We start from the raw sequence: 22,400 nt of genomic DNA on the forward strand, positions 1-22,400 counted from the left end.
ATTAGCCAGGATGGTCTCAATCTCCTGACTTCGTGATCCACCCACCTCGACCTCCAAAAGTGCTGGGATTACAGGTGTGAGCCACCGCGCCCAGCCATGAGAGTGCCTACGTTTTTTCAAAAGTCTCTCACCCACTTGTAATTGGCTGCTTTTAATCTGCATAAACTGGGAAATCGGCTGTTTGTTAGCATGATATCTAAGATAAGAGTAAGCCAGGCACAGCAGCTCATGCCTGTAATCCCAGCACTTTGTGATGCTGAGACGGGTGGATCACCTGAGGTCAGGAGTTTGAGACCAGCCTGGCCAACATGGCGAAACCCCGTCTCTACTAAAAATACAAAAATAACTAGGCAGGCATGGTGGCATGTGCCTGTAATCCCAGGTACTTGGGAGGCTGAGGCAGGAGAATCACTTGAATCCAGGAGGCAGAGGTTGCAGTGAGCCAAGATGACACCATCGCACTCCAGCTTGGGCAACACAGTGAGATTCCATCTTAATAAATAAATGAATATAAAATAAAATAAGAGTAAACAGGCAGGGAGCATTGGCTCAGGTCTGTAGTCCCAGCTACTTGGGAGGCTAAGGCAGGAGAATCATTTGAGCCCTGCAGGTTGAGGCTGCAGTTAGCACCACTGAACTCCAGCCTGGGCAACAGAGCAAGACTCCATCACTATATGATAACAACAATAAGAGTAAAGAGGGCCAGGTGCAGTGGCTAGCGCCTGTAATCCCAACACTTTTGGAGGCTGAGGCGGGTGGATCACTTGAGGTCAGGAGCTCGAGACTAGCCTGGCCAACATTGGTGAAACCCAGTCTCTACTAAAAATACAAAAATTAGCCAAGTGTGGTGGCACACCCCTGTAATTCTAGCTACTCTGGAGGCTGAGACAGGAGAATCACTTGCACCTAGGAGGGGAAGGTTGCAGTGAGCCACGATCATGCCATTGCACTCCAGCCTGGGCAATAGAATGAGACTATCTCAAAAAAAAAGGAAAAAGAGTAAAAGAGTAAAGAGGGTCTTTGAAGACTAGCATCTTCTCTATTTAAAAACATAATAATAATAAATGAAAGAAGGCTGTTGAGTAGGGCCTGTGGGGCCCTCTTATTCACAGACTTTGTGAAATCCATTCGAGAAACTGAGTTGCTTCCTGATTCTTAGATGTGCTCTGAAAGCCTTGCAAGTTACTGCTCTGTGTGGCTAAAGGCACAGAGCACTTCCACCAAAGCAGGCCTGGAACCCGCACCAGGGCTCCGCCGGCCCGTGGGGCCCAAAGCACTAAGGATGCTAGGGAGTGCGAGGCAGGCAGGCTCCTAATTCCACAGAGCCTACAGTCTGGAAGAGCCTCTAGACAATGTTCAGGTACAAAAATGTCATGTCGAAGGACATGCCTCTGTCACTCTTACGTCCACGCATGCAGCAAATAGCTGAGGAGCACCTGTTGCATGCCGGGAACTGTGCGGGTTCAGGCAGGAGCGGACACGCCAACCTTGCCCCAAGGTGCTCTCCTGCTATGAGAAAGGGCAGACCTATCCCAGCAGTCATGGCTGCATGGGGAGGCCAGGGGCAGGGGAAATAGAGCTGGAAGGAAAAAGCAGGCATGACAGTCTGAAACAGTCAAGGAAGGGGCGCCCAGAGGCCAACATCCAGGCTGGATTGTGATGAATGATCAGGGTCCACCGGTCAGATTAGGGGGATGAGTGAAGTTACCAACAGAGGAAGCGTGCACCAGAGCCTAGAACACGGGAAACTCGGGGTCTGGGGTAACTCAAGTGTGGTGCAATGGGATGCGTTTATATGTGGGGATGCATAGATGGCAAGTAAGAGATAAGCATTCATTCATTCACTGAACAGGCTGGAGTCACCAAGGCTGGAGTGCAGTGGTGTGATCAGAGCTTACTGCAGCCTCCAATTCCGGGGCTCAAGCAATCCTCCTGCTTCAGCCTCTTGAGTAGCCGGGACCATAGGCATGCACCACCATACCAGCTGATTTTTAAAATTTTTTTGTAGAGATGGGGTCTCACTAAGTTGCCCAGGCTGGTCTCAAACTCCTAGGCTCAAGCAATCCTCCCACCTTGGCCTCCCAAAGAGCTGGGATAACAGGTATGAGCCACCACAGTCGGCCGAGATAAACTTTTAAAGGAGACACCCAGATGAGTGTGTAAAGGCCTAGGGGTCTGTACACCAGTCTAAGGTGTTTGGCCCCGGGGAAGCTGGTGAGGACAGGGCAAGGGGGTGGTGTGATCAGAATGCTGCTACAGGCAGGTAAGACTGTACAATGATGCCTGCACCCCTAATATCAATGCAGTCACAGGGCCTTGACCCAGATGTCCTAGAGAACATTCTCCACTAAAGATGGCCAAACGCCCCCAGCTGATGGCCTTTTTCCCACACAACAGGACTTAATTTAGAAACACATGACCAACACGCGCCCGATGCAATGACGTGAAAGAGGAAGGCAGCTGCTGAGTCAGATGTGTGCAAGCATGACTGGGGGGCGGGGGGGACAGCGGGCAAACAGCGGGCATGACTCAGCACAAATTGAGCTGACCAGGCCCACAGGGGCTGATGCTGCAGCTGCAGCTCCCTGTGTCTGCTTCTAGCAGCATCTCTGGGGCCTCCGCTCCCTGGCTTGAATGCCAAGGAGGTGAGCCCACAGTTCCCCTAAGCTCCAGGGCATTGCATAGATATAATCCAGTGTCAACATTAAAAGGTGGCACAAGGTGATTTACAGGCACAAAACTCTCCATAGGAGTTCATGCTGGTTCATCCTCTTGACCATCCCCACTTTTGCCTCAATTTTTTTTTTTTTTTAGATGGAGTTTTGCCCTTGTTGCCCAGGCTGGAGTGCAATGGCACGATCTCGGCTCACTGCAGCCTCTGCCTCCCAGGTTCAAGCAATTCTCCAGCCTCCACCTCTGGAGTAGCTGGGATTACAGGTGCCTGCCACCAGGCCTGGCTAATTTTTGTATTTTTAGTAGAGATAGAGTTTCGCCATGCTGGCCAGGCTGGTCTCAGACTCCTGACCTCAGGTGATCTGTCTCCCTCAGTCTTCCAAAGTGCTGGGATTACAGATGTGAGCCACCAAACCCGGGTTTTTTTTTTTTTTTTTTTTGAGACAGGGTCTGGCTCTTGTCCCCAGGCTGGAGAGCGGTGGCACAATCTAGGCTCACTGCAACCTCCACCTCCCAGGTTCAAGCAATTCTCCCGCCTCAGCCTCCCAAGTAGCTGCGATTACAGGCACCCGCCAACATGCCTGGCTAATTTTTGTATTTTTTGTAGAGACGGGGTTTCACCATGTTGTCTAGGCTGGTGTCAAACTCCTGACCTCAAGTGATCCGCCTGCCTTGGCCTCCCAAGTGCTAGGATTACAGGCATGAGCCACCATGCCTGGCTGATTGCCTCAATTAATTTTAAATAAAAATACAGAAAAGAGAAAGAGAGAGAGCCAGGGGTCTTGCTTTACTTTTCTCAAATTCTGGGCAGATCAGTTCTGAAGTCATCTTCTGCCTCTAGCGCAGGGGTGACAGTCTGGAGAGATCACCTGGAGGCAATCAGAATGCTGTCCCCCCCACACCCCCTGCTCACACATGTGTGTGTTACAATTCCTATAGCAAGTCCATGGCAGCAATCCCATAGCATGGACATTGCTACTCCCTCCTCCTTTACCAAAACGAGAATGGGATGGGCCGAAGTCAACATGGCCTCCCGAAAAGGGAATGCACACTAAGGATTCTTTAATAGAATTCCAAATGAGTTCCACTTTGAACATCAAAGACAAACTGCAACAGTCAGAAAGTGGCCCTAGGGAGTAGTCCCCAACACCTGTCACAAGAGAAACAGTAGGCCAGGCACAGGGGTTCATGTCTGTAATCTCAGCACTTTGGGAGGCCGAGGCTGGAGAACTGCTGAGGTCAGAGGTTTGAGACCAGCCTGGGCAACAAAGTGAGACCCCCCCACCTCAAAAAAAAAAAATTATCCAGGTGTGGTAGCGTGCACCTGTAGTCCCTACTACTCAGGAGGCTGAGGCAGGAGGATTACTTGAGCCGAGGAGTTAGAGGCTGCAGTGAGCCATGATGATTGTGCCATTGCACTCTAGCCTGGGAGAGCAAGACCCTCTCTCCAAAAAAAAAAAAAAAAAAAAGAAACAGTAAAGGAACTGGACAGGTTAATTCTAAGGAAAGAAGATTCAGAGGCACTTGATCCCTGTTTTAGGTGGTCAGAAAACTGCTAAAGGGAGAGGCCTGGCATTCAGAAATAGGAGTCGTCACAGAGGACAGAGGTTTACATCCCCTCCAAGCAAAGACGTTCTAATAAAGGAGTCTGAACACAGAATGCACTGTTGTGGGCGTGGCTCCCCATCATGGGAGATGTGTCACACAAGGCTGGGTCACAAAGACTTAATGACAGAAAGTGCCTGCACCCCAGGGGTCTGGGAACAGACCAACCAAATTAACGTTAATTAATCTGAGCTGGCTGATTGGTGACGACGCCTGGTGAAAAATCCCAAGTGTCTGACCTGAGTTAATACTTAAATACAGATCTCTGTCTTTGAAACACACACACACACACACACACGCACACACACACGCCCCAAGCAGCCCTTGGACAAAGGCAGGAAGGAAGAAGTACCAACCCTCTCAACTAAAAAACCAGTTAGCTTTGGGAGGCCGAGACAGGTGGATCACGAGGTCAGGAGATAGAGACCATCCTGGCTAACACAGTGAAACCCCGTCTCTACTAAAAAATACAAAAAACTAGCCGGGCGAGGTGGCGGGCGCCTGTAGTCCCAGCTACTTGGGAGGCTGAGGCAGGAGAATGGCGTAAACCCGGGAGGCGGAGCTTGCAGTGAGCTGAGATCCGGCCACTGTACTCCAGCCTGGGGCGACACAGCGAGACTCCGTCTCAAAAAAAAAAAAACCAGTTCCGCCAGTTAGGCGCAGTAGCTCACGCCTATAATCCCAGCACTTTGGGAGGCTGAGGTGGGCAGCTCACCTGAGGTCAGGAGTTCGAGACCAGCCTGGCCAACATGATGAAACCCTGTCTCTACTAAAAATACAAAAATTAGCCGGGCGTGATGGTGGGTGCCTGTAGTCCCAGCTGCTTGGGAGGCTGAGGCAGGAGAATCGCTTGAACGCAGGAAGTGGAGGTTGCAGTGAGCCGAGATAGCACCACTGCACTCCCACCTCGGCCTCCCGTAGTGCTGGGATTACAGGTGTGAGTCACCGCACCTGCCAGACAGTCATTAACCTTAAAGCTCCCAAATAATCTCCTTTGACTCCATGTCTCACATCCAGGGTGTGCTGGTGCAAAGGGTAGGCTCCCAAGGTCCTGGTCCAACTCATTCTGGTGGCTTTGCAGGGTTCAACCCAAGGCTGCTCTCACAGCCTGTGGCTTTTCCAGGGACAGGTTGCAAGGTGCTGATGGATTATCATTCTGGGGTCTGGACGACAGTGGTCCCCTTCCCACAGCTCCACTAGGCAGTGCTGCAGTGGGAACTCTGTATGGGGCCTCCAATGCCACATTCCCCTTCCACACTGCCCTACCAGAGGTTCTCAGTAAGGGGTCTGCCCCTGCACCAGGCTTCTGCCTGGGTACTCAGGCTTTCCCATACATCCTCTGAAATCTAGGTGGAGGCTGCCAAGCCTCCTTCACTCTTGCACTCTGTCCACCCACAGGCTCACCACACATAGAAGCCACCAAGGCTTACGGCTTTCACCCTCTAGTGCGGTCAGCCTGAGCTGTATCTGGGCCCCGTTGAGCCAAGGCTGGAGGCTGAGTGGCCAGGGATGTGAGGAGCAGTGTCCTGAGGCTGTGCAGGGCAGCCGTGCCCTGGCCCTGGGCCTGAACCACAAAGCATTCTTCCCTCGTAGGCCTCCACAACTGTAATGGGAGGGGCTGCAGGGAAGGTCTCTGAAATGCCTTCAAGGCCTTTTTTTTCCCCACAGTCTTGGCTATCAGTACTTGCCTCCTTTTTAAATCTGCAAATCGCTCTAGCAAGTGGTTGCTCCACAGCCTGCTTGAATTCTCTTGAAAAAGTTTTTTCTTTCTCTGTCATATGGCCAGGCTGCAGATTTTCCAAACTTACACTCTGCTTCCCTTTTAAATATAAACTCCAACTTTAAGTCATTTCTTTGCTCCTACATCTGAATATAGGGTATCAAAAGCACCCAGGTCACCTCTTTTTTTTGTTGTTGTTCACGCTGTTGCCTAGGGTGGAAGATGCATCTTGTTATGAGGGAACATTAGACAAACCCAAACCAAACTGTGAGACGTTGACAGAGACACGGCCTCACGTTTTCAAAACTGTGAAGGGCATGAAAGATAAAGACTGAGTGATCTAAGACAGACAGACACACACACACACACACACACACACACACACACTCTTTGAGGTCTTGGACCAGGAAAAAACATTTTTTTTCTGATGTAAAAGATATTAATGGCAAAATGTAAAGAAACTCTATGATTAGACAACACAGGATATCAATGTTAATTTCCTGCTATTGATCACTGTATTTTGCTTATGTAAAATAAATAAATAAATAATTTTTAAAAACTGTCCTTGCCTTGTAGCAAATACACACTGAAGTACTTAGAGGTAACCAAGCACCATATCTGCAACTCATTCTCAAATAGTTCAAGAAAAAATATATCACACACACACACATCGATAAAGCAAATATGGTAAAATATTAACAATGGGGAAATCTGGGTAAAGGGCACTCAAGAATTGTTGGTACTGTTGCAACTTTTCTGCAAATCTGAAACTATTTCAAAACAAAAAGTTAAAATTAAATACAGTTCAAAAGACCTACTGAGGCTGGGTGCGGTGGCTCATGCCTATAATCCCAGCACTTTGGGAGGCCAAGGCAGGTGGATCACCTGAGGTCAGGAGTTAAGAGACCAGCCTGGCCAGCATGGTGAAACCCCCATCTCTACTAAAAATACAAAAAATTAGCCAGGCGTGGTGGCACGTGCGTGTAATCCCGGCTGCTCCAGAGGCTGAAGCAAGAGAATCGCTTGAACCTGGGAGGCAGAGGTTGCAGTGAACCGAGATTGTGCCACTGCACTCCAGCCTGGGCAACAAGAGTGAAACTCTGCTCAAAAAAAAAAAAAAAAAAAACAGAGACTTATTGTATAACATGACTATAGTTAGTAGCAATGTGTTGTACTCTTAAAGACTGCTAAGAGTAGATTTTAAGTGTTCTCACCACAAAAAAAAGTGTGAGGTAATGCATATGTTAATTAGCTCAATTGAGCCATTCTACCAGACTTCAAAACAATATGCCATACACTATAAATATATACAACTTTGTCAATTAAAACATTTAAAAGCATGTTTAGTGAAGAAAATGTGCTACATTTTAAAGCATAAAATTAAAGAAAACATAATCCAAACTCTTATTTGGTTTCATTCTACCAGTTTTTTACATGTATATTACAGAACATACTTTTTTTTTCTTTTTTGAGATGGAGTCTCGCTGTTGCCCAGGCTGGAGTGCAGTGGTGCCATCTCTCAACTCACTGCAACCTCCACCTCCCAGGTTCAAGCGATTCTCCTGCCTCAGCCTCTTGAGTAGCTGGGATTACAGTTGCCTGCCACCATGCTTGGCTAATTTTTGTATTTTTAGAAGAGATGGGGTTTCACTGTTGGTCAGGCTGGTCTCAAACTCCTGACCTCGTGATCCACCCACCTTGGCCTCCCAAAGTGCTGGGATTACAGGTGTGAGCCACTGTGCCCGGCCATGTTTTTAACATGATTGGTGTTATACTACACATAATTTTGTTCTACTTCTTTTCATATATTAAATTGTGAACATTTTCTCTTGTTATAAATTCTCAAATGTCATTATATTTTCACTATTACAATGTCAAGTTACAGTGCATTTTCTAGTACAGAAAAAAAAATTAAAATTGTTTAAAAAAAAGTCATGAAAAACAGGATTGATATATTTTCAACATAAGTCTTTGTAAGCCACTGATAAGTTCCTTAAAATAGAATTTCTGGCCCAGGCGCAGTGGTGCACGCCTGTAGTCTTAGCACTTTGGGAGGCTGAGGCAGGCAAATCGCTTAAGCTCAGGAGTTTAAGACTAGCCTGGGCAACACATCAAATCCCTGTTTCTACAAAAAATACAACAATTAGCTGGGTGTGTTGGTGCACACCTGCAGTTCCAGCTAGCGGGAGGCTGAGGCATGAGAATCATTTGAACCTGGGAGGAGGAGGTTGCAGTGAGCCAAGATTGCACCACTCCACTCCAGCCTGGACGGACAGAGCCAGAATTTGTCTCAAAAAAAAGAATTTCTGAATTTGTCTTAGACATATTTCTGAATCAAAGGGAATAAATATTTTTAAGGTCCCTGACTTACTGTCAAATTATTTTTCAAAAAGCAATTTATTTTCAACATTTCTCTGCAGCTCTTCCTCTTCAAGGCACACTGCTAAGCTGAAGAGACAGGAGCAATTCCACAAAGCACTGTGCGCACAGAAGCCTAGCAGCGGGTGGAAGGAGAGAAAGCTGAAACACAGGAATGAATAAGCACTTAAGGGAGGCCATGACACCTGTGCCCAGCAGGGAAGGCAAACTGAATCGAGCAGTGGCCTCTTCTTCTCTGGTGGAAGACACATCTTTATCTCCTTGCCAACATTAAACAGATGGCAGGAGCCGGTTCATGTGTGGGTGAGTCTGGTAGTGGTTAAGGAGGGCTTCCTGATGGAAAGGGACTCAAAAGGGCAGGTGACAGAGTGGGGAAGAGGCCACACACCAAGGCCAGAAGGGAAAATAGGGTCACGGCTTTAAAAGGAAAAACCGGCTGGGTGTGGTAGCTCACACTTGTAATCCCAGCACTCTGGGAGGCCGAGGCGGGAGGTTCACTTGAGGACAGGAGTTCGAGACCAGCCTGTCCAACGTGGTGAAACCCCGTCTCTACCAAAAATATTAAAAAACTAGCTGGGTGTGATGACAGGCGCCTATAATCCCAGCTACTCGGGAGGCTAAGGCAGAAGAATCGCTTGACTCTCTTGGAGGTGGAGGTTGCAGTGAGCCAAGACTGCACCACTGCACTACAGCCTGGGCACAGAGGGAGACTCTGTCTCAAATACATATATACATACATACATACATACATAAATTAAAAAATAAATAAATAAAGTCACACAATAAGTGGCCCTTTGTACCTGGCTTCTTTCACTTAGAATAATGTTTTCAAGGTCCATCCACGTTGTAGCATGCATCAGCCCTTCATTCCTCTTCATGCCTGAGTAACATTTCATTGTATGGATATACCACATTTTGTCTATCCATTCAATGGGTGATGGATACTTGGATTGTTTCCTCTTGGGGGCTCTTATAAATATTGTTGCTGGCTAGGCACAGTGGCTCATGCCTGTAATCCCAGCACATTGGGAGGCTGAGGCGGGAGGATAGATTGAGGCCAGGAGTTTGAGACCAGCCTGGGCAACACAGTGAAACCCCATCTCTACAAAAAATTTAAAAAATAGTGAGGTGTGGTGGTGCACATCTGTAGTCCCAGCTACTCAGGAGGCTGAGGTGAGGGGATCACTTGAGCCCAGAAATTGGGGGTTACAGTGAGATATGATCCCAAGACTGCACTCCAGCCTGGTGACAGAGCAAGACCCTGTCTTTAAAAAATAAATACACAGGCCGGGCGCAGTGGCTCAAGCCTGTAATCCCAGCACTTTGGGAGGCTGAGACGGGCGGATCACGAGGTCAGGAGATCGAGACCATCCTGGCTAACACGGTGAAACCCCGTCTCTACTAAAAAATACAAAAAATTAGCCAGGTGAGGTGGCGGGCGCCTGTAGTCCCAGCTACTTGGGAGGCTGAGGCAGGAGAATGGCGTGAACCCGGGAGGCGGAGCTTGCAGTGAGCTGAGATCCGGCCACTGCACTCCAGCCTGGGCAGCAGAGCGAGACTCCGTCTCAAAAAAAAAAAAAAAAAAAATACATACATACATACATAAGGGCCTGGCGCGGTGGCTCATGCCTGTAATCCCAGCACTTTAGGAGGCCGAGGCAGGCGGATCACCTGAGGTCGGGAGTTTGAGACCAGCCTGACCAACATGGAGAAATCCTGTCTCTACTAAAAATACAAAATTAGACAGGCATGGTGGTACACACCTGTAATTCCAGCTACTTGGGAGGCTGAGGCACGAGAACCACTTGAACCCGGAAGGTGGAGGCTGCAGTGAGCCGAGATCGTGCCACTGCATTCCAGCTTGGGTGACAGAGAGAAGTTCTGTCAGTATAAATGGTTTCTATTTCCGTGTTTACATTTATTTATTTATTTATTTATTTATTTTTTAGACAGGGTCTTGCTCTGTTGTCCAGGCTGGAGTGCAGTAGTGCAATCATAGCTCACCACAACCTCTACCTCTCAGGATCAAGTACTCCTCCCACCTCAGCCTCCTGAGGAGCTGGGACTACAGGCGCACACCACTACACCTGATTAGTTTCTGAATGTCTCTAAAACAAGGGTTAGTACCCTTGGTTCTTAAGAAAAAGCACTCAGAATTGTAGAAGAAAGGCCTGCTTAGTCTACACAGCACTGTGTTTACTGCAGACTCACTAAGCAGGAGCCAAGCCACGCAACCAACATTCACTCAACACCTACTACATGCCAAGCACCCTGGTTAGGCACTTTCTACAATTTCTTTTGATTCATATGATAAACCTGTTTAGAGAAATATTATTTCATCCATTTTATAGATTCAGATTCAAAGACCTAAGGACCAAGCAAATTACTGAAATTTCCACAACTTACAGAGGGAGATGTAGAGACCTTGTGGGACTCTCTCTGTCACTTCTTGTTGCAACCCCAGACAAGGAAGGGGTGACCCAACTCCTGGCTCACAATGGTCTTGGCGGTTCTCATGCTGGCTACTGCCACCCCACATTCAGCTAGTAGTGGGCTGTGCCATTCAGCAAAAACTGAGTTTCTACTAGTACATAGAGGACCAGGGAGCCACGGGGGGTGCTCTGGGCAACAGCTTCACCCACAGAACAGGTCTTGGTCGGTGGCTTCCTTCTGTCCAACAAGTGGTTTCAAACCAGTTCTTCCACAAGCTGACAGGGAACAATGGTACTAAGGAGACAGACAGGCCAGATGGCCCACGGGCTGAGGCCTCATATTGGTCATTCCCTCCCCGGTGTTGCTTGCATTTCACCTTGGTGTTAGGTCATTGCTATGCATTTAAGGCTGGTGTCAATCAATTGTGTATTGAGGCCAGGCATGGTGGCTCACACCTGTTATCCCAGTGCTTTGGGAGGACAAAGTGGGAAGATCACTTGAGGTCAGGAGTTCAAGACCAGCCTGGCCAACATGGTGAAACTAAAAATACAAAAAGTAGCTGGGCATGGTGGTGCACGCCCTGTAATCCCAGCTACTCAGGAGGCTGAGGCAGGAAAATCGCTTGAATCTGGGAGGCGGAGGTTGCACTGAGCCGAGATCACGCCACTGCATTCCAGCCTGGGCGACAGAGCGAGACTCAGTCTCAAAAACAAAGTGCAGGCCGGGCGCGGTGGCTCAAGCCTGTAATCCCAGCACTTTGGGAGGCCGAGACGGGCGGATCACGAGGTCAGGAGATCGAGACCATCCTGGCTAACACGGTGAAACCCCGTCTCTACTAAAAATACAAAAAACTAGCCGGGCGAAGTGGCGGGCGCCTGTAGTCCCAGCTACTCGGGAGGCTGAGGCAGGAGAATGGCGTAAACCCGGGAGGCGGAGCTTGCAGTGAGCTGAGATCCGGCCACTGCACTCCAGCCTGGGCGACAGAGCGAGACTCCGTCTCAACAAAAAAAAAAAAAACAAAGTGCATTGAGCACCAGCTGTAGGTCATCTCTGTGACCTGTGCTTGGATATTCACAGCATGTGTTTAAATTCTAGAATGTGGGTAGTAGGGTTACTAAAAACCCACAACATGAACGAGTCAGTAATAATTACACGCCATTGCTATGGTGACAAAGGACTGTCATGCAGTGTCTATAAAAGCATTATAATTATTACACCATTTACAAGATTGCCCATACAGAGCTTTCTATTGCCCCATGTTGTCTTACAAGGAAGACAAAATCCTTTGGTGCTGGCCTGACATTGTACCATGCCTGCTGCTCGAGACAGGTACACTAGGTTACCCAAGATGCTGCTTTAGACTGAGGGCTTCACGCTCCATTTGTCAGACACCACCAAGAGAGCTGCATACTTGACTGCAGCGAGCTGTGAAGATGTGCTTGGGTTGGGAGAACCACGGCTCTGCTGCACCTGCTGGGGCTTCCTGTTAGAAAAGAGACCTACCACATCACATAGTACACCTGTCTGAGAGGCTAGAGGGAAAGTCCTCCAGGTCACAGCACCAGAAAAAAAGTCCTCCTGGGCAGTGACCCACATTGCATGGCTTCACGCTGAACTCTAAGCAACGTCTAGTGTGGGCAGGGTGACTCCGCTAGGACCCTGGCCTCCATAAGGTGACTCAGTGGTTCAAGCAGCTTTTTCTCTTGTCATTCCACCACCTCAAGGTACAACTTCCGCAGCCGTCCTGATGGGAAGAAGGTTGTTGGAGGGCCCAGTCCTGGCTCTTAAATGCTTCCATCCAGAAGTGACATACATCACTTCCTCTCACAGACCATTACCCGAAGTTAACTTCAAGAGGGCTTAGAAATGTGTGGGAGCCCAGAAACACAGTGAACGTATGTCTGCTGCAGGTGTCCAGGACTAGCTCAAGGTGACAGGGAACAGGTGGCACAACTGGTGGGAATCTAGTTGCTCAAGAACTCATGACCTATAAACCGGATTTTTAAAAACTGAAATAGAGGCTGGGCGCGGTGGCTCAAGCCTATAATCCCAGCACTTTGGGAGGCCGAGATGGGCGGATCACGAGGTCAGGGGATCGAGACCATCCTGGCTAACACGGTGAAACCCCGTCTCTACTAAAAATACAAAAAAACTAGCCGGGTGAGGTGGCGGGCATCTGTAGTCCCAGCTACTCGGGAGGCTGAGGCAGGAGAATGGCGTAAACCCGGGAGGCGGAGCTTGCAGTGAGCTGAGATCCGGCCACTGCACTCCAGCCTGGGCGACAGAGCGAGACTCCGTCTCAACAAAAAAAAAAAAAAAAAAAAAAAAAAAACTGAAATAGAAGCCGGGCACGGTGGTTCACACCTGTAATTCCAGTACTTTGGGAGGCTGAGGCAGGTGGATCACAAGGTCAGGAGTTCAAGACCAGCCCGGCCAACATAGGGAAACCCTATCTCTACTAAAAATACAAAAATTAGCCGGACATGACGGTGCGTGCCTGTAATCCCAGCTACTCGGGAGGCGGAGGCAGGAGAATTGCTTGAACCCAGGAGGTGGAGGTTGTGGTAAGTGGAGATTGTGCCATTGTACTCCAGCCTGGGTAACAGAGCAAGACTCTGTCTTAAAAAAAAAAAAAAAAAAAAGAAAGAAAGCAAGAAAAGAAAAGAAAGAAACCTGAGATACAGACTGGGAGCAGTGGCCCACGCCTCAGGCCGAGGCAGGCAGGATCACTTGAGGTCAGGAGTTTGAGACCAGCCTGGCCAACATGGTGAAACCCCATCTCTACTAAAAATACAAAAATCAGCTGGGCGTGGTGGTGGGTGCCTGTAATCCCAGCTACTCAGAAGGCTGAGGCAAGAGAATCACTGGAACCCGGGAGGCAGAGGTTGCAGTGGGATAAGATTGGGCCACTGCACTCCAGCCTGGACCACAGAGTGAGAGTCAGTCTCAAAAAACAAACAAACAAACAAAAAAGAACTGAGATAGAATTCACACACCATAAAATTCATCATTTTAAAGTGTAAAATTCAGTGGTTTTCACTATATTCACCCACTGTGCAAGCATCACCACTACCAGATTCCAGAGCATCTTAATACCTCCAAAAAGAAATCCCACACTCATCAGCAGTCACTCCCTACTCCTGACCCGGTTTTTGTTTTTTGGTTTTTTTTTGAGACAGGGTCTCACTCTGTCAGCTAGGCTGCTGTACAGTGGCATGATCACAGCCCAGTCTCCTGCATTGCTGGGACTACAGGCACTCACCACCAAGCCCCATGAATTTTTTGTAAGAGATGGGGTTTCGGCCGGGTGCAGTGGCTCACGCCTGTAATCCCAGCACTTTGGGAGGCTGAGGCAGGCGGATCACAAGGTCAGGAGATGGAGACCATCCTGGCTAACACGGTGAAACCCTGTCTCTACTAAAAACACAAACAATTAGCTAGGCGTGATGGCGGACGCCTATAGTCCCAGCTACTTGGGAGGCTGAGGTAGGAGAATGGCATGAACCCAGGAGGCAGAGCTTACAGTGAGCCGAGATCGAGCCACTGCACTCCAGCCTGGGCGACAGAGTGAGACTCTGTCTCAAAAAAAAAAAAAAAAAAAAGATATGGGGTTTCGCCATGTTGCCCACGTTGGTCTCAAACTCCTGGGCTCAAGCCATTAGCCTGCCTCAATCTCCCAAAGTGCTGGGATTACAGATGTGAGCCACCAAGCCTGGCCCTGACTTGTTTTTAACTAATGAACAGAGTGAGTTGTCTAACAGAATACTTTCCCCTCTTATAATGTAATGTACACGTAATAACAGCATGTGGTAAGCACTTACAATACGACAGTCTGCTATTTCATTTCATCCTTACAACACTGCTCTGATGCACAGGAGCTGTAATTATCACAAAGGTTAAAGTTCCTTGTCCAACATCAGGGAATCAATAAACGGTGGAACCAGGATTCGAACCCAGGGCAACGGTCTCCAGAGCTATTCTGTCAACCATCTGTCTGCCCTTCAAGACCTTTTCAGGACACGGCAAAGTTACAGGTAGATGCAGCCTCACTGGATGACTTGGGGTTCATTTTGCAGCTGACATCCTGGCCACATCATCGGAGGACAGCATTGCCCAAGATGACATAACCCCTGCAGAAGGACACGGGATTGGTCTCATGTCCGGGTGGAGCTATTCTGCATCCCTGTAACCCTGGTGCTCATCAGACTTGGCATAACATGGGCACTCAATATTTGCTGCTGTTTTTTTTTTTTTTTTTTGAGATGGACTTTCGTTCTCGTTGCCCAGGCTGGATGGAATGCAATGGCGCAACCTCAGCTCACTGCAACCTCTGCCCCCCAGTTCAAGTGATTCTCCTGCCTCAGTCTCCCGAGTAGCTGGGATTGCAGGCATGTGCCACCACGCCCGGCTAATTTTGTATTTTTAGTAGAGACGGGTTTCTCCATGTTGGTCAGGCTGGTCTCAAACTCCCGACCTCAGGTGATCTGCCTGTCTCGGTCTCCCAAAGTGCAGGGATTACAAGCGTGAGCCACCATGCCCGGTCGGCACTCAGTATTTGTTTGCTGAATGACTGAATGAACAGAATCTCCCAGACTAGAGTCAATGCTTCGCCCTCCAAGGCACGGCACACTGGCCCTTCAGCCAGGAAGGAGCATGGGAACAGAGCCGTGCTGCTTTCTAAGACCTCTTGGCCCTGCCTGAAATCACCTACTAAAGGGCAAGAAATCCTTTCAAATTTCACAGGAAAAATGGCAGGGGGCCAGGTACAGTGGCTCATGCCTGTAATTCCAGCACTCTGGGAGGTCAACAGGAGGATCGTTTGAGCCCAGGAGTTTGAGATCCGCCTGGGCAACATGGCAAGACCCCATCTCTGAGGAAAGGGGAAGGGAAAAAGAAAGACTAGTCAAGCATGATGGCATATGCCTGTAGTCCCAGCTACTTGGAAGGGCTTAAGGAGTTTGAGACTGCAGTGAGCAATGATTCTGGGTGACAGAGCAAGTGTCCTGCGTTAAAAAAAAAGAAAAAAGAAAAAGAAAAAAAGCAAGACACTGCACGTGGGAGGTACTAAGAGATTCAGAACCTTCACTTTGGACTGGCTGCCTCTCATTCTGGCATAAGATCGCTCCTCGCTCTGCCAGATTCTCAAGCTTCACTCCCGCCTGTTAAAGTAATCACTCTGATTCTACTCTCTTGCTCACACCTCCCAAAGAAATGCCCTTACAGAATTTACAACTGAGCCTGAACCTCTCAGCCTCTTATCTAGATGGGACCCAGAAAGCGTTACCTGTGGGAACACCCCTGTTCCTGAAAACAGCGCCTCCACCCGGGCCTAGGCCAACATCATGTTTCATCTTGCTGGTCTTTTCCACACACGACAGTAGTCCCGGCACCTCGAAGAGAGCTGGGCACATATATGGCGCTCTACAAACACTTGCTGAGTACAGGGGCTGCTGCCCATTGCTTTATTCAATGATCCTCGTGTAAAGGCCCACAGAAAAGCACTTTTAAAAAAAAATTTCAAAGATGGGGTCTTGCTCTATCATCCAGGCTGCAGTGCAGTGGTGCAATCATAGCTTACTACAGCCTTGAACTCTCAGGCTCAAGTGATCGTCCTGCTTCAGCCTCTTGAGTAGCTGGGATTACAGGCGCCTACCACCATGCCTGGCTAATTTTTTAAACGTGTATTTTCTTGTTGAAGAGACAGATTATCTCTCTGTTGCCCAGGCTGGTGTCAAACTCCTGGCCACAAGTGATCCTCCTGCCTCAGTCTCCCAAAATGCTGGGACTTCAGACATGGGTCATCGCACCCAGCTGAAAAATACTAACAAGAAACTGATCGGCTTCCTTTTTCCGATAATGTTTGCTATGTAATCCCATCTTTCTTTGCCCTGGCATCTAGGAAGCTCTGGGCAGAGTTGTGTGCTCAATTACAAGAGCTTCCCGGGACGGCTTTTTGATACCATCACCTCCCAGAGTCGTCCTCTCAATTACTAGGCTCTCAGCTTTCAGTTCCCCCTCCGGTTTTTGATTTGGTTGGGGAAAGCATGGAACTTGAAATTCAACAAACTCACAACGCAGTTGAGCTACGAAAGGCCGACAGACCTTGGTTCAAAACCTAGATATGCCACCTACGCACTCTGGGATCCTGGGCACACGATTTACCATAGCCCGTCTCCGGGATGACCATCCTCACAGTGCTATGTTGGTTACATGAGACAGAAACACCCAGTGCAGACACTCAACGGTTATACTCAACCCCTTTTATTTTCACTAGAATTTTCTATTATTCATTTATTTGGGGAATTTTCTATTTTTTGTTTATTATTGTATATTTTGAGATGTGGTCTCACTCTATCACCCAGGCTGGAGTGCAATGGTCTGATGATGGCTCACTGCAGCCTCGACCTCCCTGGGCTCAGGTGATCGTCCCACCTCAGCTTCCCAAGTAGCTGGGATGACAGGCGCACGCCACCACACCCTGCTAATTTTTAAACACTGATGTTTAAAAACACTAATTTTTAAACAGAGATGGTGTTTTGCCATGTGGCCCAGGCTGGTCTTGATACTTGGTTCAAGTGATCTGTCCACCTCGGCCTCCCACAGTGCTAAGATTATAGGCATGAGCCACTGCGCCAGGCCCTAGAATTTTTAAAATAAACAAATTTATTCAAGTCTTCAGCATCCAGGTAACTGATCTAGACAGATTCAGAAAGAGTCAGAATATTCTTCAATTGTAAAATTATTACTGAATAAATTATCAACTACAGAAGGAACTTGAGACGCAATTTTTTTTTTCAGAGACAAGTGAATATTTATTTTTGTGCCTTTCTTCCTATGTGTATTTCAAGTCTTCTTCAAGGCCCCAGGAATCTCTGGATTCAATCCTGTCCCTGGGCTTGGTCAACTGCTACAGGAATCTTAGGGAGCCTTGTACAAATGATAGAGTTACTCATTTACCAACATTAAACCCTAGAATAGAAGATGTAACAAAGTAGGCCGGGTGCGGTGGCTCAAGCCTGTAATCCCAGCACTTTGGGAGGCCGAGATGGGCGGATCACGAGGTCAGGAGATCGAGACCATCTTGGCTAACATGGTGAAACCCCGTCTCTACTAAAAAAATACAAAAAAAACTAGCCGGGCGAGGTCGTGGGCGCCTGTAGTCCCAGCTACTCGGGAGGCTGAGGCAGGAGAATGGCGTAAACCCGGGAGGCGGAGCTTGCAGTGAGCTGAGATCCGGCCACTGCACTCCAGCCCGGGTGACAGCGCGAGACTCCATCTCAAAAAAAAAAAAAACAAAGCAGGACTCCTTCTTCCATGAAATGTGATTTCAGAGATGAGGCAGTAGCCAATGTAGAAAATGCTGGAATTTTTCCTTGGAACTGGACTCTGATGAGAGGTGCTTGCCATGAACGTAAGCTATTGTCTTTCCTTTTTTTTTTTTTGAGACTGAGTTTCACTCTTGCTGCCCAGGCTGGAGTACAATGGTGCGATCGCGGCTCAGTACAACCTCCGCCTCCCGGGTTCAAGCAATTCTCCTGCCTTAGCCTCCCGAGTAGCTGGGATTACAGGCATGCACCACCACACCTGCTAATTTTTGTATTTTTAGTAGAGATGGGGTTTCTCCATGTTGGTCAGGCTGGTCTCAAACTCCTGATCTCAGGTGATCCGCCCACCTCGGCCTCCCAAAGTGCTAGGATTACAGGCGTGAGCCACTGCGCCCAGCCAGCCACTGTCTTTCCTTTGACCCTTCCTTTCCAGTTTTTGAAGATAAAGCAGGAAATAATCTTCTCTGAAGATACTTGATAAAAATCTCGCTCCCCCCCATCCAAAAAACAACACATGCTTCCACTTCATTGATAAAAATTTACTGCAGTTTGGCACCTGCCTCTAGTTCAGCTGGTGGATGAGCTGACTGATGCACACACCCCCAGGAGATGGAGGTGTGCCCATCTCCTTGAGGAAGCCCACTCTATTTTTGGTAGCATGACGGGCTACTGAGAGGTGGAAAGGGCGCAAGAACCATGAGATCTCCTGGAAATGCTTCTCCGGGAAGACAATTTCATGAATGAGGTCTTCCAAGCAAATGACACCAAACTTTCCCAGGTGCTCCTCAATCACTGTGTTGTCAGAGGGATGGTCTTATTCTTGACCTTGGCTTGTCCACGTTTCAGAACGAGTTCCTGGAGAGACTTCAGATTTGGAAGTCCCCAGGTCACAAAAGGTTCCACTATACGCAGCGTTTTTAGGTTCTGGAAGGTGACTTTTACAAAGACACCACTAAAAATTTTCTTTAGGCGAAGTCTTGCAATGGTTCTCTGCACCAGTAAACGCATCAATCCTTTCGATGCATACAACAAAGGCCAACGAGTGTTTATCTGGCGATTCCAAGGCATGAGGTTTCACTTCTAATTGTCTGAGACGCACCTTGTCATGTTTCTGCCGCCAGGAATCATGTAGGAATGATTTCAGTCGCTTAAATCTGAGCCCTTTTCCTTTCCTCTGCTCCTTCTTTGCCAAAAGTGCCTGCTTTGACTGGGTGGCTTCGAGGGCTTGATAAGTCTTCCTCTCTTTCAGGAGATTTTTCTGGAGCCAAAGGGAATTTTCTTTGCTCCTGCTTCGCCATCTTTCTAGTGTTGCAGCTACTGATCATGCACAACCCCACCACTGACACAAAATGTTATACCCGGATGGAAAACTAACGTCCTACCAAAAGTTCCTACTGTACCTTGGAATAATCTTCAAAAGTACAGATCAGGCCAGGCGCAGTGGCTCACACCTGTAATCCCAGCACTTCGGAAGGCCGAGGTGGGCAGACTGCTTCAGGCCAGGCATTCGAGACCAGCCCGGGCAACATGGTGATACATGGTGAAACCCCATCTGTACTAAAAATTACAAAACATTAGCCAGGCGTGATGGCGCACACCTGTAATCCCAGCTACTCAGGAAGTTGAGGCACGAGAATTGCTTGAACCCAGGAGGCAGAGGTTGCAGTGAGCCGAGATTGCACCACTGCACTCCAGCCTGGGCGACAGAGTGACAGACTCTGCCTCAAAAAAAAAAGAAGAAAAGAAAAAAAGAAAAAAAAGATACAGATCAGACCCAATTTTGACATCTGAGCTCAGTCAATATGCAGGAGAAAGCTCAGCAGTAAACTTGGGGGATAGAAGCCATATTTATTCATTCACCCACTCATCCAAGTGCCTGCCTTATGCCTGGCATTGTTCTATGCCCCAGCTTACACTTGCAGAAATGACAGGGAGGTTCCCTGTTCACTGAATCCACCTTCTAGTCCAACCATATTGCCACTAGGGAGGGGAGAATGAGACACCTTTAAGTCACTGTTTATCTTTTATGAAAGCAGATGGAGAAGAAAACACGCATTAAGACAGTGACAGTGACCGGGCACAGTGGCTCATGCCTATTATCCCAGCACTTTGGGAGGCTGAGCAGGGTGGACCACTTGAGGCCAGGAGTTCGAGACCGGCCTGTCCAACATGGTGAAACCCTGACTCTACTAAAAATACAAAAATTAGCCAGGTGTGGTGGCATGTACCTGTAGTCCCAGCTACTCGGGAAGCTGAGGCATGAGAATCACTTGAACCTGACAGGCGGAGGTTACAGTGAGCCAAATCGTGCCACTGCACTCCAGCCTGGGCAAAGAGAAAGGAGGGGTGACAGAAGCAGGGTTCCAAGATCAACTAGCAATGGTGCCATGGGGCAGATCCTGGGACGTGGTGGGGAAGAAAAGAGAGGGAGAATTATGGGTCAATTAAGGGTCAGTGCAGCAGGAAGTGACAAGGGGCTACAGTAAGACCATAGCAGTAGAAAGAGATTCAAAGGGCCGGGCGTGGTGGCTCACACCTGTAATCCCAGCACTTTGGGAGGCCGAGACAGGCAGACTGCCTGAGGTCAGGAGTTCGAGACCAGCCTGGCCAACATAGTGAAACCCTGTCTCTACTAAAAATACAAAAATTAGCTGGACGCGGGGCCACGTGCCTATAATCCCGGCTACTCGGGATGCTGAGGCAGGAGAATGGCTTGAACCTGGGAGGCGGAGACTGCAGTGAGCTGAGATTGTGCCACTTCACTCTGAGCGACAGAGCGAGACTCTGTCTCAAAACAAAAGATTCAAAGACTAAAAATTTACAGGACTTGGTGGTGGTGGGAGACCCAGAATGGAGAGGAAGGGAAAAGGGACAGCTGTCTTTTGTCCCTGGAGCTTCAGGGTCCAGGAAGTCGGTGAGGCCACTGACAGCACTCTTTTTTTTTTTTTTTTGAGACAGAGTCTCGCTCTGTCGCCCAGGCGGGAGTGCAGTGGCCGGATCTCAGCTCACTGCAAGCTCCGCCTCCCAGGTTTACGCCATTCTCCTGCCTCAGCCTCCCGAGTAGCTGGGACTACAGGTGCCCGCCACGTCGCCTGGCTAGTTTTTTGTATTTTTAGTAGAGACGGGGTTTCACCATGTTAGCCAGGATGGTCTCGATCTCCTGACCTCGTGATCCGCCCATCTCGGCCTCCCAAAGTGCTGGGATTACAGGCTTGAGCCACCGCGCCCAGCCCAGACAGCACTCTTGTTGTGGAGGTTTTGGGGACAGGGGCCGGGAGCTTTTGATCACTATTGTGACACTGAATGACTCCTGAGTTTGCAAATCACATTACCTAAGGAACGCGTCCAACGTGTCCGCGGAAGACTGTGTGGTGTCCGCGGAAGACCTTCACAAAGGTTCTGAAGCCCTTTACCAAAACCAACAGTGGCTTTTCTTCACAAGACCACAAATACCTGCTGGAACATATTCTGATGCCTGGACTGTGTACCAGCCAAACTGCACTCTGAGTGATCCCAGGCACCACTGGTTAATATACTCTCCTGTGTATTCAAGAGCTGCCATCTCTGTTTGCAGTGTTGAAAACTCACCCCAGGTGACCTAACGGTCATTACATATGAGTTCAGAAAGGTGATCACAGTTCATGTGTTCCTAACCAGCCCTGCAAACCTTTGTACAGACCCAGCCTACCCAATGCACTGATGATGCATGCCCACAAAGATGGAAGCATCACTAGGACACAGTGCTCTAAGAACACTGGCATCAACACCGCAGAGGTGATGTGATGCTGAGCTCAGAAACAGGGTTGCAGGAAAAAGTACTGAAGATAAAACAAGGGGAGATAAATAGAATGACTAAGCACTGGTCCTAACTTTCACTTAGAAATAAATTACGTCTGTTCCAAGTTAGAGGACACGCCCCACGGCGCCCCATCTTCCTCCCCGTTACTACATCCAAGTAGACAAAAGGCAATTTTTCCCCTTCTATTCTCCTACCAGATGTCTCCTAAAGAATTCAATTCTTAAGCTGGACACAGTGGCTCACGCCTGGTAATCCTAGCACTTTGGGAGGCTGAGGCGAGTGGATCACTTGAGATCAGGAGTTTGAAACCAGCCTGGCCAACACAGTGAAACCTCATCTCTACTAAAAATACAAAAAAAAAAAAAAAATTAACCGGTGTGGTGGCATGCGCCTGTAATCCCAGCTACATGGGAGGCTGAAGCAGAATTGCTTACACCTGGGAGGCAGAGGTTGTAGTGAGCCAAGA

General features: G+C 48.6%; 1 protein-coding gene and 1 pseudogene across 2 annotated transcripts in view; both read right to left on the reverse strand.

The window, feature by feature from the left end:
• Positions 1-22,400, reverse strand: part of LOC117072480 (NADPH--cytochrome P450 reductase) — a 76,720-nt gene that overhangs the window by 49,166 nt on the left and 5,154 nt on the right. The window lies entirely within an intron of this gene.
• Positions 18,549-19,662, reverse strand: LOC117072482 (annotated as a pseudogene).

The sequence above is a fragment of the Trachypithecus francoisi genome, unplaced genomic scaffold (assembly GCF_009764315.1).
Source record: "Trachypithecus francoisi isolate TF-2019V2 unplaced genomic scaffold, Tfra_2.0 Lachesis_group4, whole genome shotgun sequence".
NCBI classification, from domain to species: domain Eukaryota; kingdom Metazoa; phylum Chordata; class Mammalia; order Primates; family Cercopithecidae; genus Trachypithecus; species Trachypithecus francoisi.